Source organism: Danio rerio, chromosome 23 (genome assembly GCF_052040795.2).
Source record: "Danio rerio strain M-AB ecotype USA chromosome 23, GRCz13ab, whole genome shotgun sequence".
Taxonomy (NCBI): domain Eukaryota; kingdom Metazoa; phylum Chordata; class Actinopteri; order Cypriniformes; family Danionidae; genus Danio; species Danio rerio.
In genome coordinates this window covers 31,047,103-31,066,115 of record NC_141043.1, presented here as the reverse complement: position 1 = coordinate 31,066,115, position 19,013 = coordinate 31,047,103, and the positions used below count along the sequence as shown (strand labels likewise).

The 19,013-nt window shown below is 34.4% G+C and overlaps 1 protein-coding gene across 4 annotated transcripts in view; it reads right to left on the bottom strand.

The window, feature by feature from the left end:
* Positions 1–830: 830 nt before the first annotated feature.
* arhgef25a (Rho guanine nucleotide exchange factor 25a) overlaps positions 831–19,013 on the bottom strand; it is a 185,222-nt gene continuing 167,039 nt past the window's right edge. The window contains exons 19-20 of one of the 4 annotated variants that reach the window (XR_015523689.1): positions 16,293–16,372; positions 831–1,146 (exon numbers count right to left, since the gene is read on the bottom strand). The gene's annotated coding sequence lies outside the window, so the exon portion shown is untranslated. Of the gene's footprint in view, positions 1,147–14,438; positions 14,980–15,062; positions 16,373–19,013 lie in introns of those variants that run through there. The other 3 variants (XR_015523687.1, XR_015523686.1, XR_015523688.1) reach the window with 3 other exon arrangements.

The following is a 19,013-nucleotide window of genomic DNA, read 5'->3' as shown; positions in this document are numbered from 1 at the left end:
AATGGATGATAATAAATAGATTCAAATGAGTTTATCCAATAAACAAATAAATACAAAAGCATACTGAGGAAGTATAGCTACTATTTAAAGCAAACTGAATTTAAATTAGTTGTGTGAAATTTGCCTTTAAATGCATGTGTTATAACTAACCCTCTGTCTGTTACAGCTTGCCCCGCAGGTGGGGTAAATAGTATGAAATAGTTTACTCCTGGCACTTTTGGCAAGACTGCACAGAAACCATAGGTTCGGCGATCATAATTCCAAAGCTTATTTGTAGGAGAAGCTTGTGTGTTGTTGGTAAAAAAAAATATTGTTTGTCTAACCCTATTATTTTTTTGTTCATTTTTTGACCAAAACCAAAAAGTGTTACTTTGTGCCCCACTCTCCCTTAAATTTATCCACCCTGATCTCACAAGGAAACGTAACTACTTCACGTTTTGTCAGTTTAGTGGCTAATTCATACAAATTAGTATAAGTTTAGTCGTATGAAAATGTACGATTTAAAAAAGCAGGTGTGGCACCAAACCCCTCCCCAGAACCCAACCGTCATTAGGGGATAAGCAAATCGCACTAAATTGTATGAATGAGATCGTACAAATTCATATGAATTAGCCACTAAATCAAAAAGTTATGCATGTGAGATTGTGTTGGTTTATCACATGAAGTGATTGTGTCTCTTCTGAAGACTTATTCATTTAATATTTTAAATTATATATTATCTTAAATTGTCTATTATCTTTATGAACATTTAGAAGTGAATAGACTTTCATTAAATGAATTAAGCCTTGTTGATTCATTTAAAAAAATAAAATAAAATCTTATTTTGGGGAACAAACCCTTTATAGAGACAGACACACAGTGTCAATTTGGAGTAATACTTTGTGATTTCATAGTGAGACTATGGCGTACGAAAAGTAAAACAAACATTTGATACAAGGCGTTCTTAAAACAGTCTTGTACTTTCTATTGTCTGAAATGAAACTTGCGTCAATAATACTGATTGAGAAATGGGTGAGACTTTGAGTTTCAGTGTGAACGTGGTGGAGATCACTGTAGCACTGGCTCAGCCAACAAAACCACTGCCGCTTGTACCTCCAGACAATGTCATGGGTGTCTGAGATCGCAATCTCACAGAATGTACAGGCCCTAAAACAAAGAGTGATACAAAATAAGTGGAGCAGTTGTTTTGGTAATAGCCCAGTATTAGGACGCATGAATGAACCTCTTCCTGGCCATGTTGTTTGCTGGTTCGTGCAGAATGCCACACACCTGTGCTGGATGACACTGGGTAAATCCCACTGGGTAAAGTCACTGAAAACTGTGGTGCTGGTATTGCTCTGTTATGTCTCAGTGTGGCCATTAATTAATGCAATTAAATGAACATAATATTATAAAATGAAAACTGTATATAAAAAATAGTTATTTGGCACTTTGTTGTTATATCTTGTAGCTGAACGTTCATGTAAATTTTGTGTTATGCCAAAGATGTGTTCATGTTCATGTAAAAAGTTCAAGTCAATTAATTTAGCTCAGTAGAAATAACTTTTACAATAAACATAGCATAAAAAAATATAAAAATATTTTCCTCACAAAACAAAATGTATGTTTAAAACATTATCTTGAATTATTCTAAAAAAGCTTTCATGAGTTATTTTACAAATAATTACAAAGAATTACCAAGTAACAAACAAAGAATTACCAAGTAACAAACTGAATAATATGATACATTTTGAAGTAGAAAGACTAAAGTTTTATTACAATTAAAACTATATAGAAAGAAAAAAATAAAAAAGCATTTTGTTTTGTATATACAGTTGCAATCAGAGTTATTATCCCCGTTTATTTTTTTCCCCAATTTCTGTTTAACGAAGAGATTTTTTCCAACACATTTTTAAACATAATAGTTTTAATAACTCATCTCTAATAAGGGATTTATTTTATCTTTGCCATGATGACAGTAAATAATATTTGACTAGATATTTTTCAAGACACTTCTACACAGCTTAAAGTGACATTTAAAGACTTAATTAGGTTATCTAGGCAGGTTAGGGTAATTCGGCAAGTTATTGTATAATGATGGTTTGTTCTGCAAACTATCGAATAAAAATATAGCTTACAGGGGCTAATCATTTTGACCTTAAAATTCATTCATTCATTGATTCATTCATTTTCTTTTCAGCTTAGTCCCTTTATTAATCTGGGGTCGCCACCGCGGAATAAACCACCAACTTATCCAACACAAGTTCTACGCAGGGAAAGACCCATACACTCTCATTTACATACACACACTATGGACAATTTTAGCTTACCCAATTCACCTGTACCGCATGTCTTTGGGCGGTGGGGGAAACTCAAGCGAATGTTAGGAGAACATGCAAACTCCAGACAGATATGACAAATGACCCAGCCGTGGCTGGAACCAGCAACCTTCTTGCTGTGAGGCGACAGCCTATTGTGCCACCGCGTTGCCCTGACTTTAAAATGATTTTTAAAAAGTTAAAATTTAAAAAAAAAAATTATTTAGCTGAAATAAAACAAATAAGACTTTCTAGAAGAAAAAATATAATTAGACATACTGTGAAAATTTCCTTGCACTCTTTAACATCATTTGGGAAATATAAAAAAAAATAAAAATTCATTGGGTGGTTAATAATTAACCGGTCACAAGTTTGCATTTAATTTTATTTAATCAAAAGTACAGTACAAATGGTAAAACTGTAAAATGTTATTGCATTATAAAATAACTGTCAACCTAAAAGTAGTTTATAATTTAATAATTCATGCAGGGATTTTAAAGATGAATTTTCAGCTTCATTACTTCAGTCAGTTATTATTAATATTATTATTATTATTATTATTAATAGTAATAAAAGCCATAATGACTGGAGTAATAATTTGATTTGAAATTACATACAATAAGAACGCAGTTATTTAAAATTTTAATAAATATTATAGAAATATAAATATATTTTATAAATATATGCCACCTTGATGAACAGAATCATTTTCTTTGAATTGAGAAAACATGAGAGAAAAAAACTGACCCCAAACTTTTGACCGGTAATGTATTATCTATTTTTTTATTTTATTTTACAGATGTTTATTTTTTATTTGAACAGTATTTATTTATTATGTATGTATTACAGATTTTATTTTTATTAAACAGATATATTTACTAAAAATAATATTTGTCACCGAACATCTTTAGAAATAGAAAGACAATACATTTAAGTTCAAGCTAAATATTGCACAAACTAAAGTTTTAACAAAAAGTTTTATATGTACACACAACACATTTCTAACCATAATATTTTTAATTACTAATTTAAAAATGATTTCTTTTATCTTTGCCATGATGACAGTAACAGTATATAATATTTTATTTGATATTATTCAAGATACAAGTTTTCCGCTTAAAGTGCAATTAACAGGCTTAACTAGGTTAATAAGGTAAGTTGGAATAACTAGGCAAATCGTTGTATAATGATGGTTTCTTATGTAGAAAATCTAAAAAATATATTATTTAAGAGGGCTAAAAATATTGACCTAAAATGTTTTTTTTAATTAAAAACTTTTATTCTAGCCAAAATAAAACAAATAAGACTTAGTTCAGAAGAAAAAATGCAATACGAAATACTGTTATAATTCCTTGCTCTGTTAAACATCATTTGAAAAAAAAAAAAAAAAAAATATATATATATATATATATATATATATATATATATATATATATATATATATATATATATATATATATATATAAAAGATTCACAGGAGGGCTAATAATTTTGACTTTAACTGTCGTAAGGTATTTTGCTAGATTAGCTCCAGATTTGGCTTGGTACTGACTAATGTATATGCACAAATATAAATAAAGTCTGAAATTATTCATTCCACAAGAGGGTATATCACATGTATGCTTAAAAATAAGCATATTTTCCCTGAGTGCATTAAGCTAATTTCATTGGAACATCCTGCTGCTGGGTATATAGATGCTTTCTCTGACTTGACTGAAAAACAGTGGCTAAAGTGCATGAACACTTATTACTAAATAACTCACTCATTCTTTAACAGATTCTTCCCAAATTACACAAACCTTTTATAATAGACATTCGTTTCGTAAGCTCTTTGTGTCACTGTGGTCGTATTGCTAAAGACAAAGCAAAAGCCAAGCAGAAGGGGATGTCTTCACCATTGGGTTCATTCCAGAATGTGAAAAGTGTGTCCATTTTGGGCTTATGTTTAATTATAAGAGGAAAATACAGTTGTTTTGATCCCATATTCCAGGAATCCCTAGGTCTCTGTAGATACGCTGTGATATGCAGAGACTTTTTTTGTCAAGGAATGTAGCTATTGTGTTCATCAACTCAGGAGAATTTATGGACACACTGATGGCGTGTTGCGTCTGCTGGCTGTTTAAACAAGATATTAATCAGCGGTGAAAGGAACAATGCGCTGAATGGAAGAGGATATGGAGTGTTAACCCCCCCTAAAAAGCGAGACGAAGCCTAAGCACTTGGAGAAAAGACAGGTTATGATAAAGCAGAACAATATAAACACCAGTGACACTTTGACTGGATTGTGTTTATAGTGTAATCTTGATGTTTTGAGCCGACAAGCGTTGAGTCATGAACATATTCACACACTGACTGACCAATAGTTCTGTAGTGCTGCTGTGTAAACACACACATGAAAACAATGTTTGGGATTTTTCTTTTTTTTTGTGTGTATATATACTGTATATAACAGTTTGTTTATGAGTAATTCTTCTATGTATTTTTTTTAAGCTTCTTAATGCAGTCAGAAATTGTATAATATCGTAACATTCTGAAGAATTGTTTAAGCTATTTCTTTTGTTTTAAACTATGAGTACATTTAATGGAGTTAAAATTTAAAGTAAAATGTGACCGTGGACCACTTTTTTAAAATTGAGATTTATATATTACATAGAAACTTTACTAAGATTTGTATTTATGTATATTCTGTTAGTATATTAGATAAAACTAAGCTAGATCTAAATAATATTATTACTGAGAAAATCACCTTCATAGATGTTAAAATCTATAAAAGGTCTTAATGTCATGTATAAATGTATAAAAAATGTCATATATGTCATAAAATGTACAAAATGTCTTCATGGACCATGATCTTTATTTTAGGGTGCTGTGGGTAAGTTTTTGACTCTACTTAACCATAAAAACATCATAATTGTACAAGAAGCACTCCATTAAATCACATTTTTCCCCATCATGTCTTTAAAATATATATATTTTTTTACCCTAGTATATTCAATGGAGCTTCTGCACTTTCTGACAGGCACGTTTACGCTTTAACAACTAAATGAATGCTGTCTATTTGAATGAGCCTATTTAACTGATTGTATTTTAACTACATTACAACATCGATGCTGTAAAAGGAACCATATAAAATGGAAAAAAGTCACGTTAACCTTTCACTGGAAGTGTATCAGTATGGGAAGAGACACTACCTCGGCATATACTCTATTAGCAAACAATATAAAAATTAGGAATGTAAACATTAGGTGAACAGGTTACATTGTAACCGCGTGTCCTGACAACACACTAGAGGAGATGTGACAAATTTAAATACAGCCATTCGGAAGCACAGAATATGCACTCACTCTTGAAATGGTAAGGTTTATAATCTATTTAATACATATTAAACCTGTTTACATTAATAAATGCACATGCTGAATCACTGATGTGTTGGCTTGCACTGAGTCACAGCTCTGAAATTTAATTTTAAACGTTTGTTTTATTTTTAAGATTAGAGGTAAACTATCTGCTGCTTTAGAAACCATTTCTCAAATATAAATTCCAGGTGTTGGTTAGGACAAAAACCTTTTAATTTGAAAATATTCCTTCATTGCTTTTATTTAGAAAATTATTTAAATCAGATTTAAATCAGCGTTCAGGCTGGACAGTCAGGCACACTGTTGGTCCTCAATCTGGCAACCTCCGTTTGCGTTTGTTTTGATCCAGGAATGCAATACTTAGTTCAACCACTGGTTGTCAAACTTACACTGCAATTTTAATATTCTAAAGGTTGAATGAGTGTTTATGGGTTTACCAGTGATGGGTTGTGGCTGGAAGGGCATCCGCTTGATAAAACATGCTGGATAAATTGGCGGTTCATTCTGCTGTGGCGACCCCAGATTAATTATGGGAATAAGCCGAAAAGAAAATGAATGAATGAATAAATAAATAAATAAATACTATCAGACCTTTGTAGGAAAATGTCAAATCCAAACAAATTTCTTGGAGAATTATAACTGATTGCTCAAAAACATTCCAAATTTATGGACCTTACAAAAACAACAATGAAACAAAAATCTAAATTTTCACTTTCAGATGATTTTTCATGCTGCGATTCGTTATCTACAGCATTTAGTCACAAAATTGTGTTAGATATTGGAAAAAGGCTAAATATATATAGATTTTTTTAACACCAACATAATTTTTAAATAGATTTTTATCATTTGAAAAGGTGTTCCATAATTGGATCCAAAATGTAATGCAAAAAAAAGGATCTGTGGTTGCATTGAACTTTATAGTTTACACTGCATTAAATTAAACCTATCAAATGATAATCTTTCATAAGGGACGCAAAATTAGTTTTGATTTCCCTAGTTGTATATGCAATAATCGCATTAGAATATTTAACCTCACGCTGAGAGTAAATCAGGCTCCCTCATCATTGCCGTCTGCTTCATCATGCTTCATTCTTGTTTAGGGAGGGGTGTCATAATTATTTGTCAAATTTCTATAGTTCCTCTCATTGTTCCTTATCTTTTTTATGGGCTACTTGAGCTGCCCCCCACTGGTATGTCCTTTACTGTGACCTCGGCATCAGGACGGGTGCTGAACCGATCTTTCTGTCGCCATCGGACCACCTCTCCCTTCCTGTCTCATCACTAATGCGTCTCCATGTTCAGTTTATGAGAAATAATGACAAAATGATTCATTCTGTTTGGTTCCTTACCAGCCACTGTGGCCTCTTCATGCTGTTGTACTGTATTATGTACTGTTAACTTGCTCTTTTAACCTTTCATCATGGTGTGTTGTTTCACTTTAGCTTTTATACTGTACATTTTACAGTCTTGGTAGTTTAAAATGGTATAAATATTTAACTAAATTTAAACTAATTTTATATAAAACATACATGAATAAATGCTTATGAATGTGCTTGTTGAATATGCTTCCAATCTTTTCTTTGTAATATCTAGGGTATGTATGATGAACGGATAGATAGAAAGATAAACAGAATAATTATTTTATACATTTAACTTACATTTATGCAATTGTGATAATTTTGTTTTATATTCATATCAATTTTGTATTCTTTTTTAATTCTGTAATATAGTTTAATGTTATTTTAAAGTTTAATTATAACAGTTACATTGTATCCTGAAAGTATTCATAGCGCTTCACTTTTTCTATATTTGTTTATGTTACAGCCTTATTCCAAAATGAGTTAAATTAATTTATTTCCTCAACATTCTACACACAATAGCCCATAATGACTATGTGAAGAAAAAATTAAATTGTTGAAAAATTATTAAAAATAAAAAACCACATGTATATAAGTATACACACACCTATTTTGGAAAAATTTTGCCCATTCCTCATTGCAGTACCTCTCAAGCTCTGTTAGGTTGGATGGGAAGTGATGGTGTACAGTCATTTTCAGATCTCTCCAAAGTCGACTCTGGCTGGGCCACTTAAGGACATTTGCCGAGATGTCATGAAGCCACTCTATTGATAGTTTGGCTGTGTGCTTTGATTCACTGTCTTAAAAGATGAACCATTGCCCCAGTCCAGAGGAAAAGAGCACTCTGAAGCAGGTTTTCATTCAGGATGTCTCTGTTCATTGCTGCATTCACCTTTCCCTCTATCCTGACTAGTCTTCCAGTTCCTGCTGCTGAAAAACATCCCTACAGCATGATGCTGCCACCACCATACTTCACTGTAGGGATGGTATTAGCCTGGTGATGAGTGGTGCCTGGTTTTGTCCAAACGTAACGCCTGACATCACTCCAAAGAGTTCAGTTTTAGTCTCATCAGACTAGAGAATTTTGTTTCTTATGGTCTGAGAGTGCTTCAGATGCTTTTTGGAAAATTCCAGGTGGGGAGTGGCTTCCATCTGGCCACTCTACCATACAGCTCTGATTGGTGGACTGCTGCACAGATGGTTGTCCATCTCTAAGGTTCTCCTTTCTTCACAGAAGAACGCTTGAGCTCAAATAGAGTGACCATCAGGTTATTGACATACCTGCCAACACTCCCGTTCCCGGGAGTCTCCTGTATTTCAGACCCATCTCCAGCCCATCTCCTTTATTGTTCTGTCTCCTGGAAAACTCCCAGAGTTCCACTGAATGTTGGCAGGTATGGTTATTGATCACCTGCCTGACTTAGGCCCTTTTCCTCCGATCACTCAGCTTAGATGGTGAGCCAGCTATAGGAAGAGTCCTGGTGGTTCCACACATCTTCCACTTACGGATGATGGAGGCCACTGTGCTCATTGGAACTTTCAGGGCACCAGAAATTTTTCTGTAACCTTCCCCCGCTTTGTGTAGCGAGACAATTCCTTTGTCTTCATGCTTGGTTTGTGCTTTGACATGCACTGTCAACCCTGGGACCTTATATAGAAAGGTGTATGACTTTTTAATTATGTCCAATCAACTGAATTTACCACAGGTAAACTCTAATTAAGCTGCTGAAACATCTCAAGAATGATCAGTGGAAAGAGAATGTACCTGAGCTTAATTTAGAGCTTCATGACAAAGGCTGTGAATACTTATGTACATGTGACTTTTCAGGTTTGTTATTTTTAATAAATTTGCAACAATTTCAAAAAATCTTTTTTCACATTGTCATTATGATGTATTGTGGGTAGGACTTTGAGGAAAAAAAATGGATTTAATCAATTTTGGAATAAGGCTGAAACATAAAAAAAATGCTGGGGAAAAAAGCGCTATGAATATGTTCCGGATGCACTGTATATGTACTGCACATCCAACACATGCTTAGTTAGAAAAAATCTATACAATATCAGTAAAATATTTTGAAATATAATTATCCTTATAATCATATGTACATTAATAAGCAAACCCTGTAAAAATACAGAAAACAAACTGAATTCATAGAACGTAAATTTAATAAATGTGAATATACAGCATTTAATTTTCTTTTTCTGAAACGTATATTGAACATATGCAAAAAAAAAAAAAAAGGATAATTTATCATAAATCATATGCATTTGTCAGATGAATTTCACAATGACATTCCTATATGTTACAACAGCTCTGCACAGAAGCAGCCAGACGATAACTGATTATGAAAACAGCCAGATTGGGGTCACTGAGTGCTGACTCAGAACTCCAGCAAAATAAAATGCTTACAAAGTTTAAATTGTTTTGAGCCAGGGTAACTTGTTTTGTCATTGGGAAAACAGGAGTGTGAGGGGTGTCTGAACGGCAGTAAGAGAGGAAGGGGAGTGAAAGGGGAGTGGAAGGTCCATTGACCTTCTGTTCTCAGAGAAGGATAACTCCAACAGACACACCTTGACCCCACATCACACACACTTCTCTCTCATAAATATACATACGCGCAACACATATTATACATGCAAGATCTTTACAACATTTATGGTAAGTAGAGATGGCTTTAAAAATACGTGTAGCAGTGAACATGTGAACATTTTATACAAGGTTTGAAATACTGTTTCAGAGAAGTTTGAATTGAGAAAATATTCTTGTTTGTGACCACATCACACATTAAAATCAATTTGTTATCAAATTATGGTGTGGTTCCTGAAGTGGGGGTCATGAGACAATTAGGGAGGGGGGAGGTGGAGGAAGTCGCTTGGTGATTTCCAAAAATAAAATTCCTTTTATTAACCTAGTAGAAATCACCCTGGTGTAAATTTTAGTCACACATGCCAGTGGTTTTTTAGCATTGTAAAAAGTTGCAAGATTTAGACATTTATTGTAAGTAAAGATGATTTTAAAAGCATTCATGTAGATGTGGATCAAGCTGTAGGGAATTACTGTTCCTGGCCCTCACTTTTGGCATTGTGCTGCTCGAATGCCCTGTTGGGACACAACCTTGAACTACATTGTGAAATTTTCTTTGCATTGTCCGCAGCTCCATCACTGTGCTCTCCACCCATGTGGACCTCAAATTCTATATTCCCTTTTTATACGACCCCTGAGGATCTCAGTGGAGACTGATAACAAATATTTGGTGCCAGAGAGTGTTTTTGGGTGGACCCAGGTCACACACACACACAAACACACACACACACACACACACACACACACACACACACACACACACACACACACACACACACACACACACACACACACACACACACACACACACACACACACACACACACACACACACACACATCTTAAGTAAAGAGTGCAGAGTTCCTGAAGGACTCTTGGCTCTGAAGGAGAGCTGACATCAGTGATTTCTAGGCCACTCTGTCAGACTGTTTTCATTTGTTTGTACCAAATTGTCTGTGAGATGTTCAAAATGTCATGTTTATGAATAACCAGTAATGGTTTTGGTTTAGAGAATGATTAGCGATAATCTAACAAAGTTCTTATAGCATTGCTTAGGGTCCCAGTTTTAATAAATGAATGAGTTTTCTCGGAGAAAAAAAAAACAGTGACGTGGTTGGTTTTGCAAGAGCGGCTGTAATGGAGGTACTTGCAGTACTTGTCGTGTTCACACTCATACACAGTCAACTTGGGTTATTTATGGGTCAAAGACTAGATGTCTATTCTGATGTCTGATTATCTAAAGTGTTTTATATAAATTGTAAAATATAATTGCAAGTAAAGTGTCTGCTTTAATGTTTCAAACATTTGTAGAAGAATTTGGTGAACAAATGGGTGAAATAGTAATCCTGTATATAACTCATTCATTCATTCATTCATAGTCCCTTTATTAATCTGGGGTCCCCACAGCGGAATGAACCACCAACTTATCCAGCTAGTTTTTACATAGCGAATGCCCTTCCAGCCGCAACCCATCTCTGGGAAACATCCACACACACATTCACACACTACGGACAATTTAGCCGACCCAATTCACCTGTACCACATGTCTTTGGACTGTGGGGGAAGCCGGAGCACCTAGAGGAAACGAACGCGAACGAAGGGAGAACATGCAAACTCCACACAGAAACGCCAACTGAGCCGAGGCTTGAACCAGCGACCTTCTTGCTGTGAGGCGACAGCACTACCTACTATATATAACTATTCAAGAAAATGTTATCTAACTAAATAGTAATATGCTTAAAATGTTAAATAATTATTCCAAAAAAAAAAAACTAATGGCTTGAAGGAAAGTGGAAAAGAATAAAGTTAAAACAATTAATTTGTGTTTTAATTATTTGACTTATGCAATCTGATTTTCTTCTCTTTTAAAGGCACAATATGTAATTTTCGCCACTAGAGGGCACATATTCAAAACAAACAAAGGTGTAGTTTGATGACAGAGAGAGTGTGGAATCATAGGAGTTTTTATCTTTGTTACACTACACAATTCCTGCAGATATCATGTTCATGGATGAGCTAAAGTATTCCAGACTTATTATCATAGTATGAAACAAAGTAATGCTGAAAGCTGTCAAAAGGCTGAAGCAATCATTGATGAGAGACAAGCATGATGCAGCTCGAAAGCAATGGAGCTTTTATTATGCCACAGTCAACCACATCAGCTCTTTCTGGACATGATCTCATTATACTGCTGCTCTGTGCAGTTAAATAAAACACGCAACATATTAAAGCATCTTTGGTGTTTCTAAACCAGAAATCTAGAGTATGTGACATCATTAGCATGATGGCACTAGTTAAAATTGCTTATTTCTCTGGATTTGAACATTCTTTAAAGCATTTGGGATGATGCAAGTACAGTATATAAATTGACAAAATGTAAAACACCGTTCTAGAGTATTTTGATATTTTAATTAAAAATTGTTCATGTTTATGCATTTGATGTGTCATTAACAATTTGTGTATAAATTATGTCAGATTTTTGTTGGCATATTAACTGATGTTAATGTCTTTAACATTTGATTAGAATTAGATTTTAGATATACAAATGTAATTCCAAATACTTTACATATATAAACAAATATTAATATATATATATATATATATATATATATATATATATATATATATATATATATATATATATATATATATATATATATATATTTGCATATTACACACTTATCATTTGATTAATGCATATAGCCTCTATCGTTATCATTGGTGGGTGAGGCTAAACAGGCAGTGATGTATAAGCAGGTGTTAATCTTCTTCTGTGGAGTCAGAGTTTAACCGCACTATTATGTAATACAGTGGCAAATTCCACAGCCAGTCATTCTGTCAGATTTGTTTCAATATAAGCTGTTTTTAGACTAACATGTAAGTTTAAAGCACTAAAACTTACAGGATTTTTTCAAGCAATTTTAGATTCCTCAGGTCATAACCCTGGCAACCAGACTGTCTGATCTAAAATTAGACAGACTGCCACCCTGTTATTTTTCCGTAGGCAAATAATGTATGCCAATAATGAAAAAAATAACTCCTTCGAGTGTTGACATTTCCTGACCTGTACAACACATTTCCCTGTCCGTGTCCTCAGAGAGGGCCAAAACACACGAGATGCTTAATGGGACCCCAAAACCGGGCAGTGCTCCTCCTGCTCTCCATGCACCCACCCTTCACCTTCACTTCTCTGTTTTCAGCATCAAAGGCCAGTCGTGGCTCCAGCTGGGTGGCCACCGGCCTCTTATTTCCTCCCACGTGCTCTCCTGCCATTCATTCTGATCCAGGCCCCGTCAGGGCTGAGCAGACCCATGGGATCAGACCAACGGGACCGCTCATGGCCACTTCCTGGTCATTTAAGACCTATGCTGTAGAATGGAGGGCCATTGTCCAGACTGTTATCTGATGGCCTGAGCCAAAACACAGACAAAGCCAAGTGCCTGCAGACTCACCCCTTCCGCTTTGCCGAGGTTACAGTGATGTTTTTAAAGCATTGAGATGGACGATTAAAAAGAGCTGAATGAATTTAAAATATCATCAATGAAAGCAAACGCTGACTACTTTAAATTAGAATTAAGCACTGTAGAATGGCCTAATTTTATAATGGTCAACAATGAAGTAAGCAGCAGGTGCTATATTTATAATGGCAGGTGGAGGAAGTGGCTGTTGTGTGAAAGATACTTAATAAATCTGCAGTTATTTTGCTAAGCTTTGACCCACTTTTTCTATCCTCTTCCTTTTTAACACATACTATTGGCAACTAAAGCTGATTTGTATCAAATTATGTTTTATTAATCTTTTACTACCAAAGTTCAACCAAGTATTAAATTAATAAAATTATTATTTAAATGTTTACTTTGATAGATTAAGTAAAATTATCAATGCATTTTTGGCATAAACGTTTATGATTGAAATGGGCAGAAAAAACTCAGCTTTAAAAAAAAAAATCTATCCAGTATTAATATTTTATTTTAATAAAATTTGTAATAATATACACTAACATTAAACATATTGTCTACTAATCAATGCTTTTATACATATCAAAATTTGATTTCATTCATTCATTTTCTTTTTGGCTTACTCCGTTTATTAATCAGGGGTAACCAACCACCAACTTATCCAGCATATGTTTTACGCAGCAGATCCCCTTTCAGCTGCAACCCATCACTGGGAAACACCCATACACTCTCATTCACACTCAAACACTATGGACAATTTAGCCAACCCAGTTCACCTGTACCACGTCTTTGAACTTGTGTGGGAAACCGGAGCACCCGGAGGAAACCCACGGAAACACGGGGTGAACATGCAAACTCCATACAGAAATGCCAACTGACCCAGCTGAGGCTCGAACCAGTCACCTTCTTGTTGTGATGCAATCATGCTACCCACTGTGCCACCGTTTTGCAAAATTTAACTTGAGCTTAAACGTATAACAGAATGCACACTAAATCTTTCTATTTGTTCTTTCTATATTCTACATAGTTTTAAATTAAACATGGGGTTAATTTATTAACTTAATAATTAATTTTAGTATGGATGTTTCCCAGTGATAGGTTGCGGCTGGCAGGGCATCTGCTGTGTAAAACATATACTGCATAAGTTGCCGGTTCATTCCTCTGTGGCGACCCCTGATTAATAAAGGGACAAAGCCGAAAAGAAAACGAATGAAAGAATAATTCTTCTTCATATTAATATATTTTAAAGAATAAATTACTCCAGTGATGACAAAGCTGAAATTTTAAGTCTTCTGTGTCACATGATTCTTCAGAATGGATTTTGTTATGCCTTGTGGCTCACAAGGACGTAACAAAAAGAAGAACATACAAGAAAGCCAAAATTATAGAACATAGTTTATAAAAAAACAATCAAATTAAGAGAAAAATATGTGAATGTGGTGTTTCAGATGAATCAATATGTAGAGTAGCAAAGCTGGTTGTACAAAAATAATTAAATACAACAAAAAGTGCCAAGTCCAATGCAGCAGGCCATTTCAAAATGCCAACCATACGATTTTTAAAGGGTCCAAAGAAGAGAACAACTGGTGTTTTTATTTCAATTAGGTTTGAGAGAAGAGCCAACCCTTAATCTCGACTAAAGAAACTCCACGATCACACTAGGGTTTGTGCTTGCGAAATTCTGTCGTTTGGCGATGCAAAAAGGTGTGGAATAAAACCAGAGGATTAGTCATTGATAAAAGTGTGCTATTGCTCCATATTTTAAATTTCTGTACAGAGCGGTCATGTTTTGATCTTCGATTGGTTTCACGCAATCAGGTGATGTGATTTTGCAGGTCAGAGTTCACAAAGCTTGAACTTTCCAATGCAGCAAACTGCGACCTTGCGTTTCTAGTCTGTCGCATTTGAGTGCATATGAATGGAAGCCTATGGGGAGAAAAGTCCAGTGTGACCGCAGCTTTACTCATTGGACAACACAGTTCCTTTATTTGGAATTTTATCCTTTTTTTGTCACTTTTGATAAACTGAATCAACGCATCCTTACACTATTAAAAAATACACTTTATTAAAAAAAATAAGATTAATTAAAAATACTGATCCCAAACCTTAACATTTTAAAGAAATTGTTTAAAAGCTATAAATAAACAAAAGCATAATTTGTAGTAAACAAACAAATCTAGTATACATGTTTTTTTTTCAGGATTTTTGCAATTGATTAAAGAGGGATTGCTTTGCATGTAAAACATTTTGAACTCAGACATGTTTGCAGTCTCGTAAATTTATGTGGAGTATTTGACCTTTCCCTATATCAAACACACTTTTGGGACTGAATTAAGTTGATATGGATATTCATGTATGCCTATTGGCAAGCCACTGCAGCATGAAACACTAATCATAGATTTAATTAAAATTATTTTTTTCTGCAATAATAATTGATTTATTTAGTTTGAAAACCTATCAACTTCTATGTTGTTTTAATTCATTCATTCATTTTCCTCATTTTCAGAATGAACCGCCAACTATTCCAGCATATGTTTCAAACTCATACACTAAGTCGAATTTAGTTTATTCAATTCATTTATACTGCATGTCTTTAGATTGTGGGGGGAAACTGCAAACCTACCCGAATATGGAGAGGAAAAGTAAAATCCACACAGAAATACTAAATGATCCAGCCAACTCAAATCAGCAACCTTCTTGATGTGAGGCAACAGTGCTAACCACTTATCCACCGTGCTTCCTGTGTTGTTTTAATGGGCACAGTAATTTAAAGACTGTCCCCTAGTGGAGAGGTTGCACAACCTAACACTATTAGGTGTGAATTAATCTTTTCCAATTACACCCACTCTATGAGCTCAATTGGCATCTTCCCTGTGCTGCCAGAATGTTTGGGTCCAAGTCATGTTAATGCCCTTGTATCCCGCAGGTAGACAGCTGATGGCTGCCATACAGAGCTGGCTTTGTGTGTGGATCATCAAAGAGACCCTGTTGAAGAAGCTGTGCTGTTCTGGACTATCATACACATCAGTGCAGGTGTGCAGAGGGGGATGGTGACAGGACCGATCACATTTCAGCCATGTGTATTTTACAACATGAACGTGTCTATGTATTGGGCAAATTTATATTGTATCTGTCATTCTACACTGTTTTTTTTTTTTTTACAGACAACTTATGCAAGCAAGTTTTAATGTGAGACTGAGATTGAATTTTGCAACAGGCTTTGTGAAGTAAATACTTACTGTTTCAGCACTGACTTAGCACTGCTCTCTGCTGGACAATAACTTGCAATGCAGATAGTTGAAGCTTCCAAGCATTATTTCTAGGTGGGAGAAAAAAATAAACAAATTATTGGTTTATAATGTTAAACAGCATGAAGTTCATAAATTATTACTAATCATACATTATTCATATTTAATGTTTTAAATGCTAAAAAAGCAATACCCAAACATTAGCATTTAACTAATAATAATAATTAATACATTTCTCCAAAAAAATTACAGTTTCTGATTTGTCTTTTGCCATGATGAAATTATATATTTCTTAATCTGAGATCAAATAGTATTATTTATTTTATATGTTTATCTGTATTGCAGAAACATTATAATAATAAACATTAACATGTACTACTTGGGGACCCCTTCGAAAATTGGAAGGTTCATCTCAAGGTGCAATCCCATTTAATAAATTCAAATGAACATATTAAACAAATATAATATTTTTCCATCTACAGAAACAGTGATGCAGATTTGGGTTTGATTTTAGTGTTATTCTCTTAGTACTTTCATAGAAAAATCACTATGAATGATATACACAATAATAGTGTGAAGGAAAGTAAAAGCAGTATAATAAATAAGACGGCACCAAAGCTAGAGCGATCCATCCATCTCTGCGTTTCCCCACTTTCACTTCTTTTATTTTTGAAGATCAAGCAATGGCAAAAAGTTGAATAATTCTGTGTCTTTGATCTACACACACAAGTATGAGTTCATTTCCATTTTTAATTTTTTTTTTCTTCCTCTCTGTAAAAGTGCCAGCATCAAGATTTACCTTGGTGTGCAAATGTGCTGGAATAGGTTAAAAGGAAATCTCCCTGCTCTCTCAAAGCTGAAGTGCAGATGTTATGAAGTTAATTAAAAATTTAGCAATTTGTTTCTTCAGCACCAATTTAGGTTGCATCAAATGGGAGAAAGGAGAAAGAAAAAAATGTGCTAGAGAGATGCAAGAATCTGTCATATTGCAGGTTTGATTAAGCTTAGAAAATATCAGACCATATCGCCTACGTGGAATATATTTAGTGCTCAGCATATATAAGTTCACCCCCCACAAATCCATCTTTTACATTCATATATTTAATAGGAAGCTATACAATATTATATTTGATCACATTAGATTGGTCAGTACTAAAGCCAAATCTAGAGCTTAATTAACAAAATATCTTAAGATAACGGTTGTTAAATATTAAATACAAATTTAAAAAATTGGAAAATGTATTTAAAATTTTGTAGGTTGTATTTTTTTACCCAATGCTTTGCTTGAGTTGTTTTATCTTTCAATTTCTGAATATGTTTGGTGACTAAATTATTATTTAAATAAATATATCTGTTTAATAAATCTGTTTTGTTTAAATTCACCAAAATACATCGCCTATATTCACTGAGAAATGGATAAAAATTGAGGTAAAGTTGGTTTTATTTTCGCACATTCGTTCAGCAACAACTTGTGACGTTTTCCCTATATTGTTTTTATTATTTGAACTTTGAATATTCGGTCTGAAATAACATGTTGGTATGACTTCAAAACAACATCAGAACTATTTATTGACTGCAAACAATGTTGTACTTTGATTGTCATTGGCTGCTAAAGTGATTTTAATATTTAGAGTTTGTGAAGAATACTTTTCTGAAATTATGTTATTAAGGAGAAAGTCTGAACTTGTAAATATAAAACCAACTTTACCTCAATATTTTCCAAATGGGTTTTACTCAATTAGGCTGAGCACTGTATCTGTAATATATTTTATTATATTAAACATCCGCTGCGTAAAAACTTGCTGGATAAGTTGGCTGTTCATTCCGCTGTGGCGACCCCGGATTAATAAAGGGACTAAGTCGACAAGAAAATGAATGAATAAATGATGAAAAAGGTGAGAAAGAAATATTTTATATTATAGTATAACCAAAAAAATAATAATTTACGCCTATGTTAGATATTGTAGTAAATATTTTTGTCCATGACACTCAATAAAGTTCAAAACAACTCTAGACCTCACTGACTTTAATTCTGTGTACAAACAAACGTATTCACAAAGTGTGGTTTATTCATAAACTAATTTCGAGAGGATCACGTGCTTATAATCAACACGGCTGGCTCCTTGTTAGCTCCGTAATCAGCCCTATTAGATGATTACGGAAGCATTATAAATAACCTGAGTTTTTCACTCCAGTTATCTTCGTCTTGAAGCCCCCCCCACCCCCTCCCCACCCCCCCCCCCCCCCCCCCCTTCCACCACTACATCCTCCCACTTTTTCTGATCTGGCGACACGGTGGCCCAGTGGCTAGCACTGTTGCCTCACAGCAAGAACACCGCTAGTCCAACCCATCGGGCTGGTTGGTGTTTCTGTGTGGAGTTTGCATGTTCTTCCCGTGTTCGCGTGGGTTTTCCCCGGGTTCCCCGGTTTCCTCCCACCGTCCAAAAACATAAAACCACAGCCAATCGACTAAAACAAATTATCACCCAATACAACCTGAGTTTACACTTCTCATGGTGACAAGCAGGGGAGTTCTCGAGACCTACCTGACCTTGAATTCCCCTCTCGCCCTTCTAACAGGAGGGAGCCCCGGGCTCGAGGATATTACGAGCTCAGGGCTCTCTCCCGGGACAGCATGCCAAATACGCTTTATTGATTATTAGCTAAGTGTGAACTCTTGAAATATATTATTAGGAAAATGACGAGATGACA